General features: G+C 46.7%; 1 long non-coding RNA gene across 1 annotated transcript in view; it reads right to left on the bottom strand.

The window, feature by feature from the left end:
- Window positions 1916-15990, bottom strand: part of LOC110260991 — a 38994-nt gene continuing 24919 nt past the window's right edge. Inside the window, exon 3 of the long non-coding RNA XR_002344661.1 lies at window positions 1916-2116. This is a non-coding gene — a long non-coding RNA (uncharacterized LOC110260991). The remainder of the gene's footprint in view (window positions 2117-15990) is intronic.

The raw sequence follows: 15990 nt of genomic DNA, 5'->3' as shown, positions 1-15990 counted from the left end.
ATCAACTGACCAGAAGTAGGTCAATATTTCATCCAGATCCAAAGGCCCACTCACTGCATATCCACCCAGGACAGGCCAGAGGCTTCAGCTCCTCTCTCTCTCTCAGTTCTAACGCCCAGAGCATGCTACCAGGGATTTCTCCAGTGTTTTCACAATTTCTGATAAATTGGCCTAATCAAGAGTGTGCTTAACACACACAGACACATAGAGAAAGCCGGAGAATGAAAGATAGGAAAAGATTCTGTACCAGGAGGGACAGAGGGCACCTCATGGGATAGGTCGAGAAGAGACAGGACGGAGACAGAATTGCAAAGACACCCCCCCATCCCCACACACACCCCATACACACAGACTTGATGGTGTGATTGGTACTAGGACAAGACCGAGGATCAGAAATACCTCACATGTAAATTTATGCAAATGAGCATGCGTATACCTCGGCATTGACGGGGGGGGGGGGGGGGCAACCAAGAGCTCTCAAGGGCTTCTCCCAATGACACACCTTCCCTTACACCCATAGGAAACGGCCTGTCTGGGCGAGACCTTGGCCCGCTCCAAGCTCTTCCTCTTCTTGACCGTGCTCCAGAGCTTCTCCTTGGGCTCTCCCAAGCCCCTGCAGGACATCAACCTCACACCCAGGACGAACGGGCAGGGGAGGCTGCCCCCTGTGGTCCAGGTCAGCTTCCTGCCCTGCAGGGAACCGAGACAAGAGATGCAGATCCCCTCAGAGTCCTCGAATCCAGCCCCTATTTCTACGCAGAATTCATGAGTTCGAGTCCCCTGACGCCTTCCTGCTCACTGGTTCATGTGGAAAGTCCCTTCTGCAGTCTCTCCTCCATCCAGCCTGCTGCAGTTGCCACTCATCCCCAGATGCCCTGAACGGTTGACTGAGGCTTTCAGGGTCGGGAAATACTTTCAACAACTGAATGTTACCACTGCTCCGGGCACAGTTAGGATCACAGAGACCCCAAAGGAAGGAAAGATTTAGATCCAAGCCTACCCAGGATCCCTGCCTCCCTCCCTTGGCCACATCTGCACTCGGCACCCCTGCCCTCCTCCTCCTTCCTTGAACTGAAGTGGCCAGTGCAGCCCTCAACCTCTGTGCTGTGTGACTCCAGAATATCTCCCTACCTCTGATTTTATCCTCCCGAGCCAGTGAGATCAAAACAAGGTCCCACTACTATTCCTGGACTAAATGACTCTCTGTGCTGCTGTGCTTTTTTTCTTTCTTCTTTCTTTTTTTTCTTTTGGTAAAATTCACACATCATCAAATTAATCAGTAACCATTTTAAGGAGTACATTTCAATGGCATTCAGGACAACCACAGTACTGTGTAACCATCGAGTCTATCTATTCCAAAATATTTTCACTGTCATTCCTCCAGAAGGAAACTCCATCCCATTAAGATGTCAGTGCCCAATTCTTGCCTCCCACCGGCCAAGTTTAAAACCCTTGGGAGGGAGGAGTTTCCACTGTGGTACAAGGGGCCTGGTGGCTTCTTGGGAATTCTGGGCCACAGGTTCTATCCCCGGCCCAGCAGTAGGTTAAGGATCTGGAATTGCCACAGCTGCAGCTTAGGTCTTGACTATGGCTTGAATCAGATCCCTGGCCCCAGGAACTTCATATGCTGAGAGGCAGCAAAAAAAGACCAAAAAAAAAAAAAAAAAAAAACAGAAAGAAAGAAAAGAAAATACTTGGGAGGGAAAGGGAGGACAAGGGGCTGCTGTTCTTGCTGTTCTTTTTTTTTTTTTTTTTTTTTTGTCTTTTTGTCTTTCTGGGGCCACACCCGCAGTATACCGAGGTTCCCAGGTTAGGGGTCCAATCGGAGCTGTAGCTGCTGGCCTATGCCACAGCCACAGCAACGCCTGATCCAAGCCACGTGTGCGACCTACACCATAGCTCATGGCAATGCTGGATCCTTAACCCACGGAGCAAAGCCAGGGATCGAACCCGCAACCTCATGGTTCCTAGTCAGATTCATTTCCGATGCGCCATGACGGGAATTCCTGTTCTTGCTGTTCTTGATGCTGAGAAGCAGTTGTCTTTCTTCTGTGTGGTGTGGCTGTTTCTCCCAGTCCTGGAGTAAAGCTGACTGCCACAAACCTCTCCCAAGCATCTGATGCAAGAGAGGAGAGAGTTGTTAGGAAAGAGAGGAATGGCACTTGGACAGAGTGAGAAACAATATGCAAAAGCTGTTGAGGTGGCAGAATCACAGAGACCTAGAGAGAGTCATATAGAACTCATTTTCAAATAATTGCAACTATTAAGGAATATATATATGTGTGTGTGTATATATATACATATATATATTTTTTTCTTCCCCCTCACTGGAAAAATTTTGGTGGGGCTCTTGTAAGCCACTGAGGTCATGCAGTGGATATCTTTTCTTTCTGCCCTCACATCTTCCATCACTCTTCTTCAGGTAGTTAATGCTGGGCATTTTGCTATCCCCAGTGATGAAATATTGTTGGAGCTGTCAATCAAGATTCCCCATCCAATAAGCAATGAGATCATGCTGCATCGCACAGGGAACTATATCCGGTCACTTGTGATGGAACATGATGGAGGATAATGTGAGAAAAAGGAAAGTCCTATATATATGACTGGGTTGCTTTGCTGTACAGTAGAAATTGACAGAACACTGTAAATCAACTATAATGGATAAAATAAAAATCATACAATAAAAAAAAAAAAGATGTCCCATCCAAGTTTCCCTGAGTCACATGAGTCAGGTTTGATCAATCAAATTCTCCCTGCCTGGATTTTGGTTTTGAGTGGAGTGATGTAAAAGATGCAAGCCCAAACTCCTTACATGGTCCATAAGGCTCTCTACTTCAGAGTCCACCCACTTCTCCAGAGTCATCTCTTCCCTCATCCACCCCATGGGGCTTGTTTCTGTCTCCTGACCCACCATGCCCTTTCCAGCCTGAGGGCTGCTACACTTGCTGTTCCTGTTGCCTGCAATGTTCTTCCCCTTGGACTTAGCACCTGGCTTCTTTTTCATCATCCAAATCCCTACTTAAATGGCCTCTTGACAAAGACTCCTTCCTTGAACCAATTTATGTCAGGTAGCCTTCCTAGTTTTATCACTGTTTTGTGGGTTGGTTGCACATTCACTAGCCAGCACCTTATCTGCTCGTTAATTCATTTATTGTCTACTTCCTCTAAGCTACAAGCATCACAGAAGCAGAAGCTGCATCGGTGTTGCTCCTGTGGTCTATCCAGGACATGGAACCCTGCCTGGCACATAATAAGATCATAAGGCTTTTCCCCTTTGACCTGTTAATATTGATGACTCATGGTGATAAATATCCTGATAGTGAGACCTCTTTTTCTATTGTGGAGAATCAAGGTTCAGATTTCAGGGAAGAGAAGTCTGTTCTGGGACTCTAGGTCCTTCCTTCTTCTACTGGGGTTGCAGCAAGAGGAATGGGAATAGACCAGGAACAACTCAGTTGCTTGAATTATGCAGGAGGGACCCTGGTAAAGGACGGTAATGACTTAATCCTGATGAGAGGGGCTGGGACCTGGAACCTGTTACCCGGGACCCTTTGCTGTGCTTGCACCTGGACAGACAACGCCTTGAGCAACAGACGACAAAGAAACAACAAGGGACTAAAAATAACTGCGTGCAGGCACAGTTAGGGCAAATTATGAACAACAAGATACAAAAAGCCCCAAACCCAACTGCCACTTCTGAGGAGCCAGAAGCAAAAGCACTGGACTGAGCATGACCTCTGCACACAGCACCACCAAGGGCATGGGCACCACCTGAGCTACCCCTCCAGCCCCATCCATGGGTCCATTGCTACCTTCACCCCATTTAAGGGACCAGATCACTGCCACCCACCTTGGGAACCTATTACTTCTTTTTGCTGCCTCCTGCTGCAGTGCAGGTTCCTATAATGCCTTGCCTGAATTTCTCGTCTGGCTTCTTATCAATTTCTACTGATAAAAAGAGTCCAAGAACCCTGGTCAGTAACAATGAGGTGCAAAGCAAACCTCTCTCTCTCTTTCCTCCCTCCTCTCCCTGCCCAAGGAGCTTCCTCACCACCGAAAAAATCTAGATGATTCTTTGTGTGTGGCTGCGCCATGACTCCTTTCTGTCGGCTCCTTCTCAGGCTCACAGTCTCACCTCCTCCCCTTTCTGTGTGATTGAGCTTCAGCCTGTTCACAGGAATATGCCCAAGCCAGGCGCGCTCTCTATCAACTTCTATCTTTGCCTTCATCTGGTATGAAAACTGGGAGAGTGCTTTTTTTCTGGTGCAGAAGATGGTTAATGGTGATGAGACCCCAGAGGGAGAAAAAACCCTGGTTCCAGTCAGTGTGGACATGCTACTTACTTGGTAGTCAGATTCTATTTTTGGCTTTGGCCCCTTTGAGTCTCCCCACCACCACCACCCTTTCTGCACCTCAGATACAGCTAAGAATGCCTCTGGATCCTCCATCTGTCCCACCCTTTCTGCCCGGATCTAAGTTATCTGCAAAAAAACTTCATAATCACACTTTATGGAGTCACTCGCTTTTTTTGGTCTCAAAATTTCTTCTCAGTTTCGAGAGTATTATTCAATATCTTTCTTTCCTTCCATCCTTCCTTCCTTCCTTTCCTATTTTCTTTTTCTTTCTTTTCTTTCTTTCTTTCTTTCTTTCTTTCTTTCTTTCTTTCTTTCTTTCTTTCTTTCTTTCTTTCTGTCTTTCTTTCTTTCTGTCTTTCCTTCTTTCCTTCTTTCTTCCTTTCTTTCTCTCTTTCCTTCTCCCTTCCTTTCTCTGTATCTTTTTCTTTGTCTTTTTGTATTTTGGGGGGCCATACCTGCAGCATATGGAGGTTCCCAGGCTAGGGGTCTAATCAGAGCTACAGCTGCCGGCCTACACCACAGCCACAGCAATGCCAGATCCGAGCTGCATCTGCAACCTATACCACAGCTCACTGCAACGTCAGATCCTTAACCCACTGAGTGAGGCCAGGGATCGAACCTGCAACCTCATGGTTCCTAGTCGGATTCGTTTCCACTGTGCAATGATGGGAACTCTTCTTTCTTTCTCTATATCTATCTATTTCGGCTGCTCCATTGCCTATGGAGTGCCCAGGCCAGGATCAGAGGTAAGCAGCAGGTTCAACCTACAGCGAAGCTGTGGCAATGCCAAATCCTTTAACCCACTGTACCGGGCAGGAATTAAACCTGCATCCTGGCGCTGCAGAGACCACCACTGGTCCTGTTTCACCACAGAGAGAGCTCCTATTGGGGGGGAGGGAACCATACCTCCAGCATACAGAAGTTCCCAGGCCATGGGTCAATCCCATCACAGAAGTGACAACGCCAGATCCTTAACCCGCTGAGCCAGAGGGTACTCCTAAAAGAACACCTCCAAGCAGCTCTTTTTGTTGAGCTGAGGTTGACTCAAGGAGGCAGATAACCATCCCACCTGGGGGGAGGTGATGCTTCTTGTCCACTATGATGGGTCATATCTAGGGGATAAATATTATTACGCAAGATGTTTCCTCCTCATTGGCTTAAGTGTTTCTGATGCTAAATAAGTCTTAGGCTTTCTTTTTATACAACCTAAGGCCCCACTGAAGTGTTTTTTTGTCCTCACCCTGCCCAAAGAGAGGGAGGGAGGAAGAGAGGGCCGGGGAAGGTGAGAGACACAAAGAAGAGAGCGAGAGAGAGCCTAATAGTAAGAGTCTGAGGTCGAGTATGGCTGAAAGGGCCTGGGCTGCAGCATCTGGGGCTCCTCCCCCCACCTGCCTGTGCTGGCCTTCTCCCCTAAACCCCGCCTTGCGGTTGCAGCCCCTGGCCCAGCAGGGGGAGTACCAATGCCAGGGTGACCAGCTCCAGACCCAAGCTACATACTGTCCACAGGTCCACCAGCTTGGACCTCAGGGCATCTGGCCAGAGCTGTCGGCCCAGCCACCCCACCACCCCTGGTGAACCAGCTCCCCTCCTGCCAGGGCCAGATCTGTGTGTGGTGAGGAAGAGACCAGCCTTGGCAAGTTAGTGTTTGCTTCGCTTCAAAAAGAAAGTGTCGGGAGTTCCCATTGTGGCTCAGTGGTAACAGGCCCAACAAGCATCCATGAGGACGCTTGATCCCTGGCCTCGCTCATTGGGTTAAGGATCAGGAGTTGCCTTAAGCTCTGGTGTAGGTCTAAGACATGGCTGGGATCACACGTGGCTGTGGCTGTGGCATAGGCTGCGGACGCAGCTCAGATCCCGTGTTATGGCCTGGGTCTGCACCTGCAGCTCCCATTCGAGCCCTAGCCTGGGAACTTCCATATGTTATGGATGCGGCCCTAAAAAGCAAAACAAAAAGATAGAAAGAGAAAAAAAAGAACAGTGTCAAAGGCATGAGCCAGAGGTTATGCAATCAGAGGTCCTGCCAAGTCATGGGTGAAGGGGTGGGGGGTGGGGAGAGGGAGCAGCGAGGAGAATGAAGAGGAGGTGGAGGAGGAGGAAGGGGACCAGGAGGAGGAAGCTGCCTTTACCCCCCAACACTTCTCCAGCCCCAGCTCAGGCCTCTCCCTTAGAATACTGCCGATGTAGTCTGTTCTCTTTTTAATTAAGTTCTCGTTCAGTAAACATGTGCTGACCAGCATCTCCAGGGGCAGGGACACAGCAAAGACTGAGACAGTCCAGTAGGAGAGGCACCTGCCCTGGAGGAGGGACAGTCAAGCCCGTGTTTTCTCAGCCCTAAATCAACCAGGGCTGGGTGCTGGTCAACTGGGACAGCCCCAGGCCCCAGAGGCACCGGAATGATTCAAATTAGCATCTCAGGCTGCTTACTCTGCCCTGCCTTCCCCTCATTCCTTTCTGCCTCTTTTTTTTCTTTTTTTTCCTTTTGTTTTGGCCACTCCAGGGCATATGAATTTCCTAAGCCAGGGATCAGATCCAAGCTGCAGTTGCAACCTAAGCCACAGCTGTGGCAATGCTGGATCCTTAACCCACTGTGCCAGGGGTAGGGTGGGGGATTGAACCTGCCTCCCGGCACTCCCAAGATGCCACGGCGGGAACTCTCCACTGCTGCCTTTTCCTGTGGCCCTGTGTGCTGGGCCTCTCATTCCTGGGGGAAATGTGGCTCATGTTAAATTTTGGCATTGACCTCCCCTCTCCGTGCTATCACTCAGTCACCTCCATCACTTAGAATCCCGCGGGTGCCTATGAGAAAACGGTAGAGGCTGGTGCATCTGATCTTGTCACAACACTGAGCCTAGCCCCATCACATCAGGGCTGGGGGAGTGGGCGGCAGGACAAGAATGCATGGGCTCAGATGACCCGCCGGCCAGCAGGGTGAGGAACAGGGTTGAGCCACAAGTGCTGAGCTGCAATCATGACCCCTGCCATCACCCAGCACCATGAGTCTGAGCAAGTTTCTTCAACTCTCAGTCCTTACTTTCCCCCTCTAGAATCCCTTCCTCCAAGGGTCACTGGGACATTAACTGAGTTATGTGAGGAGCTTGGAACATCTGCCTCAGGGAGCGTATACATGAGTTAGGGGTCATTACTGGCCAACAGAGTTTTCCTGCGCTCGTGTGACCTATTAATGTGGTCACAGGGACCCTGGCAGATAACCAGAAAATCAAAGTCCCTCCCATCATGGAATTGGTAACTTCTAACAGACTTAATGCAAGCAGCATACTGAGTAAATAACATGATGTCAGCTGGTGAGAAACACCATGAAACAGGTTAAACAAGGAACTGTGATGGATACTGACCAGTGGGGGCTGCTTCAGGCTGGGTGATCAGAGGGGACTTCTTGGAGGAGGGGGCTTCTGAGAGTTATGGGAAGAGGTGGGGAGACGGTATTCCTGGCCAAGGGAGCAAGCTTGACCAACCAGGAACTGTCGGACGATGCTTCTGACAATGACTCCTCCTACCCAAGCAACAGCTCCGCGAGGACAGGGATCCTCACTGATTTATTCATCATTGTGACCGTCTGCATTGCTCTCCATGGATTCCCCATCCTCCAAGACAGTGCCAGGCACCTGGTAGGGTTTGCAGCAACCATGCGTGGAATAAATAAAAGCTGAATCAGGAGTTCCCGTTGTGACTCAGTGGTAACAAACCCGACGAGTAACCATGAGGACGCGGGTTCGATTCCTGGCCTCACTCAGTGGGTTAAGGATCCGGTGTTGCTGTGGCTGTGGTGTAGGCTGGCAGCTGCAGCTCCAGTTCAGCCCCTAGCCTGGGAACTTCCATATGCCACAGATGTGGCCCTACAAAGAAAGCAAGAAAGCAAGCAAGAAAGCAAGCAAGCAAGCAAGCAAGCAAGCAAGAAAGAAAGAAAGAAAGAAAGAAAGAAAGAAAGAAAACTGTATCTTCAGGGATGCAAAATCCTTGCGAACAGTTTCCCCAGGTGGGCGCAATAGCCACGTTACACAATCATTGCAGGGCATCTGTGACCATCAATCTTTGGACTCCAGGTGAAGAACCCTCACGTCTCCAAATTTGGGGTGGGGGTGTGGGGCATCTGCAGAGTCCCCAGCTCTCTCTCACTCTCGGGAGTGCTAAAATGATGTAGGTGTTGAAATGATGGACCAGAACCAGATGGCCTAGGTGTGGCATCCTGGCTACTAGCGGGTGACCTTGGGAAGTGACTTCACCCCCCTGCATGTCGTCGTCTCCCCCTCTGTGGAATGGAGGCAGGCATTGCACTTACCACATAGGCTTGTTGTGGGCCCCAGGGGAAGGTAGGTGCCAAGAACTTAGAACGAGCCGGGGACAGGGTCAGGGGCTAAGTGTTAGCCAGAGTCATTGACACTGAGATTTATCACGGGGATTAAGAGATCAAGTCCGTTAGGGCCTTGGCACCTAAGACACCCTAGACAAATATTGACTGTGTGGGCTTGGCCAGGTCTCCTTCAACTAGATTAGCTCTCTCCTCCCTGCTGTCCTTCTGCCTCAGGGCAGGTCTCTGACCAACTCCCTAGCTGGAGCATTTCTCCTTCACTTGGGTCTTTCTGTCCCTCTCTGGGACTTTCTGTCTCTGTCTGTATCTCTCCTCGGAAATCTGTCTCTCGCTTCTCGAGGTCTCTATAGGTCTCTCTCTGTCTTTATCTCTGTCGACAGATCTCTGAGTGCGCGTCGCCCTGGTTCTGCCTCTACCTGTGCCTTTCTCTGATGACTTCTCCCTGTTCTTGGGGTCCCTTCCCATGTCTCTGCCTACTTCTCTCTTTGCCTGTCTCTCTGACACTGCCTCTTTCTGTCTCTCCTTGGATCTCGCGCTGTCTCTCTGCCTCCCCCTCACTGCCACTCTTTCTGTCCCTTGCTTTCGGTCACCCTGAAATGACCTTCTCTTGCTGCTTTCTTACTTCTTACACATACTCTCTGCCCAGATTTCACACCCCCGCCTCCGCCCACTCCAGGCTCCTTGCCCAAGAATGGAGCTGATTATGTAACTGTTAGGAATTCAAGGAGGTGAGGGATGAGGAGGAGGCCTGGAAGGAACAGGTTCTCCCTTCCCACACTTCTTAGCCCTCTGCTTTTGCCTCTGGCCACCCACCTGGTCTCAGTCATGCCTCTCCCAGCTCCATTCTTCCTGGATTGGGTGGCGAGAGATCAGGTAACTGGCCCCCTCCCCTGGTTTCGGCCAGACAAGAAATAGTACAGGACCAGTGGGGTGGGAGGCTTGGTGGAGAAGCATGGGAGACAGGCAGGCATGAGGTCTCCCCCCACCTCCACCCCAGCCCCTGGAAAAGATGCGAAGTACGGAAATAGGGTAATGATGGAAACTTTGGGGGACCATCCAACCCAGCTGGCTGAGGCCAGGGATACCCAGTTTCTGAAAACTGAGACCACTCAGGACAGAAGGAAGGATGCCTGCCTGCTCCCCTCCTCACTGGTTTGGGGCTTCAGCATGGGAGAGAATGCTTTGCTCTCCCCTTCCTGGGGATTCTTGGTCACCAGGCTGCCCCTGAACATTCTGTAAATCACTGCTCCACACACCAGAGAAAAATACAAAGTACTCCATCCTCCCAACCCTTCAGTACCAGGGAATCTCCTTACCCCACTCACCATCTCACTATTTCCTACGCCCTCCCTGATACACACCAGCACGTCCCATCCTTAGCTCTGCCCCTACAATGCAGCCCCAGAAAAGGAGCCCCAGGCAAGTCACTGGTGGGAGACAGTTCTTGGAGAGGCAAACCAGCGTGCTAATCCCACCTCTGCCCCTTGAGAGCCCAGGGACCTCCTCGGGTGAGTTTCAGTCTGTTCTTGTGTAAAATGGGGATGACCCCACCGATGTGAAGATCCATGAGGGTGCGAAAGTAAAAAACTTGTCGCAGAACTGCGTACAGAAGAGGCTCAGGATCGGGCAATCCCCTCACCCTCCTTCTCCCTGCCTCTTCTGCCGGTCCAGCACCCAATTGACAGCACATACTGTCATCTGCCACTATCTGCCATCAACCCCAGTCTATACTTAGCCCAACTGCCCTAAGCCTGACCCCCTATAGAGTAAATTCCTCCCTGAGAACAGATGTCGAAGGGCTGAGGAGCCTGGGTTAGAGAATAGGTTTGTTGATTGACAGTCACGGTACCACGTTGCTGGCTTTCAGTACATTTACTCCCCACAACAACTTTGCAAAGGAGGTGCTGTTAGTGGTATTTTCATGTTTCAGAAATGGAAACAGGAGCTCAAAGAAATGAGCACGTGCGCAAAGAAAGTAGCAGAGGCAGAACTTGGATCCCGTTCCCCTTGACCCTAGAGTGTTCTATGACCTTGGACGCGCTCTCAAAGGACAAAGTGGGAGGATGTGGACATGAGCAATGAGGAGGCTGATGGGACAAAAACAAGAGAACAGCCTCATGAGCTTGGCACTCAATACCTGCTCAGAAGGGGACTAGAGTTACATAAACTCCACAGCATGGCGAACTCCCAAGGGGGATCCAACTCCCAGGAAATTTAATCTGAAGGTGTTTGGGTTACCGAAGACAATGAATCCTAGGATCTTTGTAGCCAGGGCCCACAGCCAAAGGCAGTTCCTTCTTCCTGGTTACATGAGATCTGAGAGGTGAAACTCTTCTTGACTTTACCATATGGAAGCACATGAACAAAAGCAGCAAGATGTCCAAAGGCATTTGTCTCTGCCACATCTGAGAATCTGACTGGGACCCCATTCCTCAGCCTAGACTTGCACAATGCCAAGTGCACTAGCTGAATATCAACCCAGCTCTTTGCAGTGTTGTCCTTTTGTTTCCCTATCAAACACGAGTCAGTCCCTGTGGTAGACACTGTTAGCTGTTCCTTTACATCCATCCCTCCCCTCCTTTCTTTGGTTAACACCTAAATCTAAGCCGAGCTCAAGATCATCCAAAATAAAGACTATATTTCCCAACCTCCCTTGCAGCTGGACGTGACCTAGAAAGTGATGTCTGCCACTTCCAGGTTGTGCCTTCTGCTCCTGTGTCCCATCGTCCCGCTGGTAGGAATGTAGATACATGACATGAAGTGCCACCTTCAACTGTGAGGAACAGGGCAATACCCTGGGAAATTGTGGGGCTAAAGACAGAATAAACCAGGGTTCTTAGCACTGGAGCTGCCATATCAGCCTCTGACTACTTACACTCAGACTAGTACATCAGACATAAACTGTTATCTTACTTAAGTTACTGTTATTTTTGGAGTCTCTGATACTATCAGATACACCACCCTTCCTTTTATGAGGTCCTAACTGAGCATCCCCTCAACTGAAAATCTTTAGGAGCTATACACGTCTACCTTCACAGAGACTTGCAAAGATCCATCCATTCATCCCAAACTAACCATGCACCAATTTAAAAAATTCTCCCTCCTCCAATGCTGTTCATTCAGCCTTCCCTTCTTCAGCTGATCTTTCATTTAGATATTCTTTCATCTATTCACATCCAACCAGGAAATTACTTCAAACTCTAGTTGTGTACACTCCCAATAGCATCCACTTTTTTTATTCTTTGTCCTCTGATACATTCATCAATCTCTCCTTGCTACTATGCATCCATTTAACCCGCCAGCCGCTCTTTCTTCCATCGTTACATCTTCTCATCCACCTTTCAGTAAATTTACTTATTCATCCTTCCATTCACTAATAAATTTAACTTTTGATGTTCCCCTTGTGGCTCAGCTGGTTAAGAACCCAACATAGTGTCTGTGAGGATGTGGGTCCAATCCCTGACCTCACTCAGAGGGTTAAGATTTTGCCCTTGCCCAAAGCTGTGGTGTACGTTGCAGATGTGTCTTGGATCTGGCATTGCTGTGGCTGTGGCATAAGCCCGCAGCTGAAGTTCCTGTTCGACCCCTGGCCTGGGAACTTCCATATGCCACAGGTATGGCCCTAAAAAGATAAATAAATAATTAATTAATTAATTCAACTTTTCATTCATTTACCATCTTCCCACTCATTTATCCATTGATCCATCCACATCCAGTGATTCTTCTCTCCATTTGTCCATCCACCCAGCTCTTCATCTATCCATCCTCCCATTGATTCATTCTTCTTTCCTTCATTCAATCATACATCCTCCCATTCAATTCTTACTTTCATCCATTTTTCTGGCTTTGGTCTTTCTAAACATCCTTTTCTCCTCTCTCCATGTCATGCTTATCAAGAAATTCCATGCTGATTGATTCATTTCATGTCTTCCTTGTCTAGCCCTCTCAATGAGTTCTGAGTTTTTTTAGGAGAGGAGAGGTTGGGATCTGGTCACCTTGTCCAACTTCAGAAGAAAAAGGGAAGGAAGGAATGGAGCAATAAACTGGGCCCTTATGGAGAGAAAACAGCAATAGAACTCAGAAATGGGCTTCCATGCAGTTTCAGATTTTGTCATATTTAGAACAGAGTACTTCATTTTCTTGATGCAACTCAAATAGTATTTTAAAAATTTTAAGATTTCAATTTTTCATTGCTGCATACAAGGATATATTTGACTTTTGCATGTTGACACTATATTCTGTGACCTCGCAAAACTCCTGGTATGCATTCCAAAGAAAATGAAAACACTAATTTGAAAAGATACACACACACTAATGTTCATAGCAGCATTGTTTACAATAGCCAAGATAGTCAAGTGAACAAATTATCCATTAACAGATGAATAGATAAAGATGATGTGGTGTATATACACAATGGAATGCTACTCAGCCATAAAAAAGAAACAAAATCATGCCATTTGCAGCAACATGGATAGAACTAGGGATTCCCATACTAAGTGAAGTAAGTCAGAAAGAGAAAGACAAATACTACATGATATCACTTACATCTGGAATCTAATATATGGCACAAATGAACCTATCTACCAAAAAATAAAACAAACTCATGAACATGGAGAACAGACTTGTGGTTGTCAAGGGGGAGGGGGAGGAGAAGGGAGTGAGATGGACTGGGAGTTTGGAGTTAGTATATGCAAACTCTTGTATTTAGAGTGTATAAGCAATGAGGTCCTGCTGTATAGCACAGGGAACTATACCCAGTCACTTGTGATGGAACATGATGGAAGATAATATGAGAAAAAGAATGTATATATATGTATGACTTGGTCACCTTGCTGTACAACAGAAATTGACAGAACATTATAAATCAACTGTAGTAAAATTAAAAAAATAAAGAAGCAACAAGGTATATTCTATAGCACAGGGAAATATAATTACTATTTTATAATAACTTTAAATGGAGTATAATCTATATAAATATTGAATGACTAGTATATACCCAAAACTAATGTAATATTGTAAACCATATATATTTCAATTTTTTTAAAAAAGAGAGAAAGCAGAAAAGAAATATGATTAAGCCATAGGTAGAGGTGATTTTCAATTTAGAAAGGAGGCATCACCAATGATTAGCAATGCAGTAATATTCACAGATTTCATGATAGGGAATTATTTACTCTGAATTATTTTCCAGAGTATTTAATTTACCTGTAGTGCAAGTGATCCCAATAGAATGCAGATAATTTTGAGAGCTGTAGATATATTTGTGACAGTGTAACTAGACCTGTTCAGTATCTTAATCATGTACTGTGACAAATATAGCCATGGGAAGGGGAGGTATTTGGAGTTCTCTGCCACTAGTAGATGTGGTAAAAGGTTGTGGGAATATGATAATTTACTTCCTGTGTATATGTCGAAACATGGGTGAAACAGATCTGTAAAACTGAGGGGAAGAGGGGGATGAATTTCATAGCTGGAGATTCTCCTGTGTCAGGATAAACTGGGCATAAAGACCAACTTGTGAACATACTGAAATGAGAATAGGGAGTTCCTGTCACAGGTAACGAACCCAACTAGTACCCATGAGGATGTGGGTTGGATCCCTGGCCTCACTCAGTGGGTTAAGGATCCAGCATTGCCATGAGCTGTGGATGCAGTTCTCGGATGCCACATTGCTGTAGGCTGGCAGCTACAGCTCTGATTGGACCCCTACCTTGGAAACTTCCATATGGCACACATGTGGCCCTAAAAAACAAAGAAAGAAAGAAGGAAGGAAGGAAGGAAGGAAGGAAGGAAGGAAAGAAAGAGAAAGAAGAAAGAAAGAAAGAAAGAAAGAAAGAAAGAAAGAAAGAAAGAAAGAAAGAAAGAAAGAAAGAAAGAAAGAAAGAAAGAAAGAAAGAAAGAAAGAAAGAAAAGAGGGTCTCTGATCATTGATGTATGAGGGGACATATCCAGGTAATACATAGACTTAATATTTACCCCTCAGGAGGAGCATGTTTATGAATTTGAGATTCAGAGAATACAGGTCTAACTTTAAATTTTAGCTGTGTCATTTTATAGCCATTTTGGTTTTTTCATTTTAATAAAGATTTCCGAACCTAAAAAATGAAAACAAAACAATTTCTTGTAAAATTGCTTTTGCGGTGCTGAACTCTTTCAACTTTTGCTTGTCTGTGAAACCTTTGAACTCTCCATCAAATCTGAATGAAAGGTATGCTGGTAGAGTAGTCTTAGTTACAGGTTTTCTCTTTTCATCATTTTTTTTTTGTCTTTTTTTTTGTTGTTGTTGTTGTTGTTGCTATTTCTTGGGCCGCTCCCGCGGCATATGGAGGTTCCCAGGCTAGGGGTTGAATCGGAGCTGTAGCCACCAGCCTACGCCAGAGCCACAGCAACGTGGGATCCGAGCCGCGTCTGCAACCTACACCACACACAGCTCACGGCAACGCCGGATCGTTAACCCACTGAGCAAGGGCAGGGACCAAACCCACAACTCATGGTTCCTAATCGGATTCGTTAACCACTGCGCCACGACGGGAACTCCTCTTTTCATCATTTAAATATATCATGCCTCTCCCTTCTGGTCTGCAGAATTTCTGCTGAGAAGTCAGTTGATAACATTATGAGAGTTACTTTGTTTGTAACTTGTTGCCTTTCCCTTGGTGCTTTTAATATTTTCTCTCTCCCTTTAATTTTTGCCAATTTAATTGCAATGTGTCTTAGTGTGGTCCTCTTTGGATTGACCATGTTTGAGACTCTGTGCTGCTTGGACCTAGATGCTTGTTTTCTTTCCCAGGTTAGGGAAGTTTTCAGTCTTCAAATATGTTCTCTGTCCCTTTCTCTCCCTTCTCCTTCTGGGACCTCTATAATGCAAAAATTAGTATGTTTTGTAGTCTAGAGGTCTCTTAAATTGTCCTCAATTAAACATTTTTTTCTTTTTCTGTTCAGCTTCAACGATTTCCACGACTTTGTTTCCAATTTGCTGATCTGTTCCTCTGTATCATCTAATCTACTGTTGATTCATTTTCATGTATTTTTAATTTCAGTTATTGTACTATTCACCTCTAGGTTTTCTTTGTATTTTCTAACTCTGTTTAAAATCTCTAAATTCTCGTTCTATTCATCTAAACTTCTGAGTTCTGTGACCATCTTTATGATCATGGCCTTGAACTCTTTATTGGTTAGATTGCTTATCTCCACTTCACTTCGTTCTGAGGTTTTATCTTGTTCCTTCATTTGGGACATATTTCTCTGTTGCCTCATTTTGCTCTTTTTATTTCTGTGTACTTAGTAGGTTGATTATGTTTCCCAACC

This window comes from Sus scrofa, chromosome 6, assembly GCF_000003025.6.
Source record: "Sus scrofa isolate TJ Tabasco breed Duroc chromosome 6, Sscrofa11.1, whole genome shotgun sequence".
NCBI classification, from domain to species: domain Eukaryota; kingdom Metazoa; phylum Chordata; class Mammalia; order Artiodactyla; family Suidae; genus Sus; species Sus scrofa.
Note: the sequence above shows the minus strand (reverse complement) of the source record. Positions and strands in the feature narration are given on the sequence as shown.